This window comes from Haplochromis burtoni, unplaced genomic scaffold (assembly GCF_018398535.1).
Source record: "Haplochromis burtoni strain Fernald_Lab_line unplaced genomic scaffold, NCSU_Asbu1 Contig_1157, whole genome shotgun sequence".
Taxonomy (NCBI): Eukaryota; Metazoa; Chordata; class Actinopteri; order Cichliformes; family Cichlidae; genus Haplochromis; species Haplochromis burtoni.
In genome coordinates this window covers 57,964-65,483 of record NW_024583518.1, presented here as the reverse complement: position 1 = coordinate 65,483, position 7,520 = coordinate 57,964, and positions in this window count along the sequence as shown.

The window sequence follows — 7,520 nt, the reverse complement described above, 5'->3', positions numbered from 1 at the left end:
TTAAGGGAGAACTCCCAAGAGGGCTTAAATATCTGGGACTGTCCACCATTTGGTTTAAGAACTGAAGAAACTTCAAGAAACTTAAAGAAATCTAGTAACTTTCTTTTGAAGCTCCTTAGCATACATATTAGTCAAATTAAAGAAAACTAACAACATAAATGCATGCATTAACTTTCTTTATTGCAGTAACACGTATAATGTATATTCATGCATGCAGGTCTGTATTACAATAGTTTATATAACATTCACAGCAAGAAAACTGAAAGAAGAGAAAACTGACTTGAAGTTCAATGTTTTCTCACAGGCAGTTCTTGATTTCTGAGACCCAAATCTACTGGAGTTTCAATTTCTGCTTGTTTTTTTTACTGAAGTTCGCGCTTCCGGGAGAGTGAGGGCTCAGCGTCCTCTGACCCGGAAGCATCTCTGCACTGAAGACGGCACACCTGCGCCTAATTTTCCATCCAGCTTCCTCCAATCACCCTCCATCTTGGGCAGAGCTATTTAACATTGTGATCGGGTGACAGTCAGTGCTGGATTGTTGCACTAAGCCTGGTAGTAACAGTGAGCTCTGCAAAAGTAGTGTTGTGTTGGCTGGAAAGCCTCCTCCGCTGTTGTGTGTTGTCCCCCTTTTCTAGGAGTTTGAGGACGGAGTGGATGGGTTAGAGCGAAGAAGCATGGTCACTCTATTGTCACGAGTGAATGGAGTCACACTACCACTTGGATTCAGGAGAAGAGCACAATTTGGACTTTGGACTTTTGTCATGTTGTGAACTGTTTGAGCACTTAAATAAAAGACATTGTCTAGCTATCAAGAGCTCCACACCTAAGTCCTCACTTCCCTCTAACGTGACACTGTTACTGTTAATCAGTCATGATTATCTAAGGAGTGAAACGTGATGGAACCACTTCTATACCAGGCCTGAAGAGTTTGTGTTCATACTATGGAGAGATAAGTCCATGCAAATACTCCAATGACTACTGATAAGAACTGTAAAACATGGCGTCAGTACAGAAGACACTTATACTAAGATGATAACAAATAAAGAAAATGGTTTTGTGTAAAACTTCCACAATAGTTTGAGGACTCGCAGTAGAAAAAAAAATACTGGACCAATAAAAAATATTTAGAGCAAAACACCTCTCCCACCACTGAGAGTAATTTGTAATAATTTTGAGGACTGAATTATACTGTGTCAGTCCTCCCATATCACATTGATACACGTGTCTGTGTTTTCCCTGTTAAAGTGTGCAACGTCCAGTTTTACTTTAAAAGTTATTTTTAAAAGAATAATACTCCTTAGTTAGCATGGTGTGTGTACATGCGCTTGCAAAGAGTTGTGTTGGCAGCATAACACAGTTTTTTTCTGTTCTGGATGCAGTTTGGCTTTAGCATTATGTCTTTTTGTGCAAAAAAGAAAAATTCCGCAAATAATGTCCATATTCTTCTGTAAACTGCTCTGCTATTTTCCTGATGACAACTGAAAAAAACTGATTCTAGCGAAAGTGCAAGAACCAATGAGCATGATCTATAAGCAAGGAGACTAACGATTCCAATGAATTCAATTATTTCAATTTCTATAGTTCTGACGTGGTCTCTAGCTTTATGTTTCAGTGGTTTATAGTTTCTCAGTTACCCCTTCTGGTCTATGTCTTTTTATCTTTCTAGACTTTCCTGCAATCAGCCAAGAAACAACTCACTTTCATTTAAACTCTACTTGCGTCTGTGTTTGGATCCACTGAACACTCCAACAACCTTTATTATCAAGAGAACCACACACCGCCTTTCTTTCCGCGTTTTCTTAAGCGGCGGGGCTTTCCAAAATTAGTCTTTGACTGGGCAAATAAATCCTCACAAAGAATCACATCTGTCCGAGCATTAGAAGAGTCGTACATAGACAAACAGGACCACCATAATCCAAGTAGTTCCTCGTGTGTATAAGTGATTGTCAGTGAGAGTGAATGACTCCAGGTGAATATCGCCAACAACAATAAAACTAAGGTGTAGAAGATCTCCATCTCGGGAAAAAAAAACCCTCATAAAAAGTTAAAACCACGGTTAAGAACAGAGTTAAAACAAAGTTAAAAACAAAAAGAGAAAGAAAACGCCAGTAAACAAACGCCAGTAAACAAACGCCAGTAAACAAACGCCAGTAAACAAATGCCAGTAAACAAACGCCAGTAAACAAACGCCAGTATACACCTGCTGCAGGTCGCTACAAGAGCAGCGCCCCTTCCTCTCAACATAATAAATGCTTTTACTATAACCTGTATGTTTGCTGTTATATCCATAATATAGGATAAATCACAGCCATTTAGTAAAATAGCAACATATGATAAATATGAAAAAAATAACACTACAGAGAAATAAAAAGAAATATTATTACACAGTGTGTTATTAAACTAAATTTGGAGTAAAATGAGCTCTATAAAGTGTAATCATATTACTCTGAACAGTGTGAATAACCCTCAGTGTTAAATATTTTTCAAATCAAATCAAATCAAATCACTTTTATTGTCACATCACATGTGCAGGTACATTGGTACAGCACATGTGAGTGAAATTCTTGTGTGCGAGCTTCACAAGCAACAGAGTTGTGCAAAATACAATAATGTAAACAAGCAAAATACAAGAATGGCTACATCTGAAACTAATAAATATATGTACAATATATAATAGTATATGCATTTCTGGATGTGTATACTAAATATTTTTCTACGTGTGTGTGTGTGTGTGTGTGTGTGTGTGTGTGTGTGTGTGTGTGTGTGTGTGTGTGTGTGTACACATATTTTACAAATTAAATAGAGTAAACAATAAATAAAATATATAAAATATACAGAGTGAGACATGTGCAAAACAGTGGCATTACTGTACAGTATGGAGTGCATAATGTTAAAGTTCCAGTAGTGAAGCTGAGGTGTCTATGACGTGTTCAGCAGTCTGATGGCCTGTGGAAAAGCTGTCTCTCAGTCTGCTGGTACGGGACCGGATGCTGCAGAACCTCCTTCCTGATGGAAGTAGTCTGAACAGTTTATGGCTGGGGTGACTGGAGTCCTTGATGATCCTCCCCGCTTTCCTCAGGCACCGCTTCCTGTAGATGTCTTGGAGGGAGGGAAGCTCACCTCCAATTATCCGTTCAGAGCACCGCACTACTCGCTGGAGAGCTTTGCAAAATTTTTAAACATTTTGTTGTTAATTTTGACACTAAATTGAGTAGAATTAACAATGAAAAGTTAACACTGGCCAAACTCACTCAACCATAATTGTTTTTATTAAATTGCTCTCAAATGACTAAAAGATTAGAGAATGAGTTGTACATGCATACATGCTAGTCTCAAGAAGATAAACTACTTTTAATATACAGTTTCAGCAGATTAAAACTGAAATCAGCCCAACTGATAAAGTCCACAACTTACGTGGATATCACACTGTTTTCTCTTCATCTCTTTATAAATAAGTCTCTGCCATTCATTCATCAGACCTGTTTGTACAGCAGCACTTACTTTGGCAGATGTTATCAGGGAAGCTTTGAAATTCACTCTGCTTATGATCCCTCTATAAGACACCAGTGGTGATTCAGAGGTTCATGCAAAACCTGCCACCTATTTCCTACTAATTTGATCCCATATGTCATTTAAATCAGAAGCAAAGCAGCAGCATTGAAATACAGTCTCAGTTTGGATTGTTTTCCATAGTAGTTCACTGTGTTCTGGATATTTACTGAGTACTTCCCTAGAGCCTTCACGGATCATGTACATGCAAACCACCACACCCTACTGACAGAAAACTGCCAAAGATGGGTATTTTTGTGTTTGAGTGATGTTGAAATGGAATAAAAGCTGACACGTGCCTTAAAACATTTTTTGAAACGTTACTATAAGAACATTGTTTTAATATTTGTGTTTGTGTAATATATGCACATCATTTTTTCAATTATTTAATCTTTAAAAAACAATATTTAAATATAAATACCACTGATTGCAGCAACTTCAAATGAAGACAAATAAAGACAATGTTAGTACTGTTTTTCTTATTGTTTTTTCACTATTGCATTTGGCTGCTGATTGTCTGAGCCTCCTCCTCAGACAATCAGTTTTCTGCCTTGATTCATATTGAAATGTTAAAATGGTTACTGCTAGACCCAAGTGCAGCATTCGATACTGTTGACAATAATATTTCATTACAATTATTATTATTTATTAAATGGAGAGTCTGCTTCACACACTGAGGTTAATTATGGAGTTCCACAGGGTTCAGTACCTGGACCAATGGACTACTTGCACTAGGGCATGTGACGTATTTCCGTTTCCAAATACTACCGCTTGGGTGTTTCCGGTATGTTTGTTTATCTATCGGTTGCTATGCTAATGTCGCTTCAGCATGAGAATAAAAAGAAAAGTATTTAAAACAGAACATTTTCAAAAACAGGAGAAGAAATACTCCGAGCATTACTGTGTCCCACTTTGTACGGCTTCAGCCAAATTTAACGGTATACTAAGTTTTCATGGCTTTCCGACCCATTCCAACTTGAGAAGACAATGGCTGGTAAACATACGCCGGGATCATTTCACGATTACCTCTCACACCAGGGTCTGCTGCAGACACTTTGCCAGTGATCAACTCATAGAGCCAACAACCCTCGATGGTCGAAGGCGGCTTATTAAAGGTGCTGTACCAACACTGTTTGAGTGGAATGGCTATAAAGTTGAACCACCACGGCGTAGTGTTTGGGAAAGAATGGAGCCACGCCCTGAACTAGTTCCTCCTGACGATCAAGAAGAGCACAGTCTTAAAAGAGATCATGACATTGTGCTTTTGTAACGTCAAAAATACCATTTGTCATTTTCTTCATTCAGTTGTGTTATTGTCTAAATGTATATCAGTATGTTAGGCATGGAGTTTTAAATACTTACCATGTAAATAAGTTCTGCACAAATTCAATGTTTTAATGTGTGTTTTTAAAAAATGAAATTGATGCCATTGCGTAAATAAGTTTATTGATTTCACATAAAAGTAACATGTAACAACAAGTAACAACAAAAGAATTCATGAAATATATTGCAAATAAAACAACAGTTATTTTGTTCCAGCCAGCCTGAAGGATCTGTTTTCCTTTTTGCTATGTTTTCACTGTTCATTTTTCCAAACACAGGTATCTTGGCATATACATGTAAAAAAAATAAGTAGTCAGCCTTTTCTCTGATTGCATTGTGCACATCTGTATCCGTGTATACTCTTTGCACTAGGTAGTCCTCTTGTGCCCACACAACAAAGTCACACCACTGCATTCCACTGATGAGCAGTTGTCCTTGCCCTTGCCAGTAATATGCGTGGCTCTTTCTCAGTTTAGGGGTACCACATTCCATTTGCACATATTTGCAGTCAATAAAGTTTTGTACATTGGGACATTTGAAGCCAAACTGGGGGTATTCATTCACTCAGACGAAGAGCTTTGCTCACGTGTAGCTTCCTCTATTTTGTGAGCCATTTCCAGAGTTACAGACAAGCTTTTCAGATGCAGAAGCTCTTCTTCTGAGCACACAAATACACAATCTGGTGGCAAGATGTCATACCCCTTCAGAGGCAAGTGCGGTGTTGGTGGTGCATCACGGTGTAGTGTGATGTACCGGGTTGTCAAAACCAGCTGCTGATATGACAGAACACTGCCCTCCTGCACCAGCCCAAAGGCACTTTCCACAAGGGGCTTGTCAGGTCTCATGTTCATTGTGGTCACAAGTGGCCTGTCCTCAATATTAAATTTTGCGTATGCCTCTTTTATTCTGAACAAGAATGCCTCTGTAGAAGCCACTCCTAAAGAAAACATCAATGACAATAATGTAAGGAAGAAGGTTATTATACTGAACAACAACTAAACTAAAAACTAAAAGGTGTAAAACAGTGGTGCATAAGTTAGAGACTGGGATGTATATGTACATGACTGAGTTAGCTGTCTTCAGAAAGTGTAATGTATGTAAATTAATACCTATTCTGACACATGTATGTATGAACAAATAGCAACATATATTTGTAACACATGAAACCAACTTTTACAAATCTAATTACCGTACTCCAGTCTGGGCCATCCTATTTGGTACCGGCTTAGTGAAGATCATGGAGTTGATGGGTCCTGGCTTCACACCCTAACAGAAGACACATTTACTGTGGATGGTGTTGCTGTTCATATGTAAACATGGACTAATTCAAAAACTTTAACCTCATTTAAATTACCACTGTCCGTGGCTTGTGCCATTGCTGTTCAGATTCCGTGCAGCTATGCACAGGGGGACAACCGGCACTCTGAGTTGTGAGTAGTGTGCTGTTTGGAAGAGCAGTGCCACTGTGTGATTGCACATAACAGCGCCTGCCACACAGGAGCACTGGCTATGTGTCAGTATCACCGGCGATGAATCCAGAGGCTTAATCTAAGAAGAAAGAACGAAAATTAAAAATGTAACATCTTCATGGAAGAGCCGAACAGGAACATAGTTCAGTGTTATGGTTACTGACCCCTACAGGCTTACCCTCCTGAAAGCTTAGTGTTTCTTTCTCTCCCTATGAAAACAACTTAACCATCCTTGATAACTGTAATAACTTAGATTGTGTATATTTGCAGTATTAACTTGGCGTCAAATGTTTCTGATCACCCACACACGTTGATTAAACTATCTGACTAGTCAAATTAGGAGTGATAAAGCAGGAAGACAAGGAAAACATTCAAGTTGATGGGCCTTTAGGAATGAACTTAACTAATGCTTAAATGAACTGAACCCCACTGAACGGGGATTAACAACTTTACACAGCTTCCTGCCTACACTTAGTCCGTGTGGTGCCTCACTCTTCCTCACTGACCTGTAGCACAGGGCTCTCACACCGACCTCCCCTGACAACCTGTCTTTATTGGACACTGAATAAAGATACAAGTACCATTAGCATTATTTCTGTATTACTCATGTCAGCACGTCTTAAACATATATACTTTACACTTAGCAAGAGTAGCATTAGGTAGTTAACTACCTCCTTAGTTAGCCAACTACCTAACGCTATTATAACAGTGTCTAACAACAAAAGTGACATTAGTTAAGAAAACCTCAACTATAGTTTCGGACGACATAAAACACAGTTTAAGAAAACATGTAATATAGAGAATTGACATCAAATGAAGGACATAGCGGAGTAACGTAGTGTTTGCATTTCACTTTAGCTAGCGTTTCTTTGTCGGTTAATTTATGTTTTCTTACCTTCGTAGTTGTGTATATATGATGCAGCATATAATTGAAATCCTTTATCTAATTTGCTGGCGGGGGTAGTCGTCACTCTGCTAATCCGATGAACATCAGTGGTGTTCAATTTTGGGAGCTCTTGTAGGCAGCGAGTGTAGAACGTCGCCATGGTTTAACCACACCGGAAGCACTGGGGCAGGACTACATAGAACTAGGGATGGGTACCGGTGTCCGGTGCCATGATGGCACCGGTTCTGACATAAACGGTAGTAACCAGACCGAAAAGCAGCGCACATTTCGGT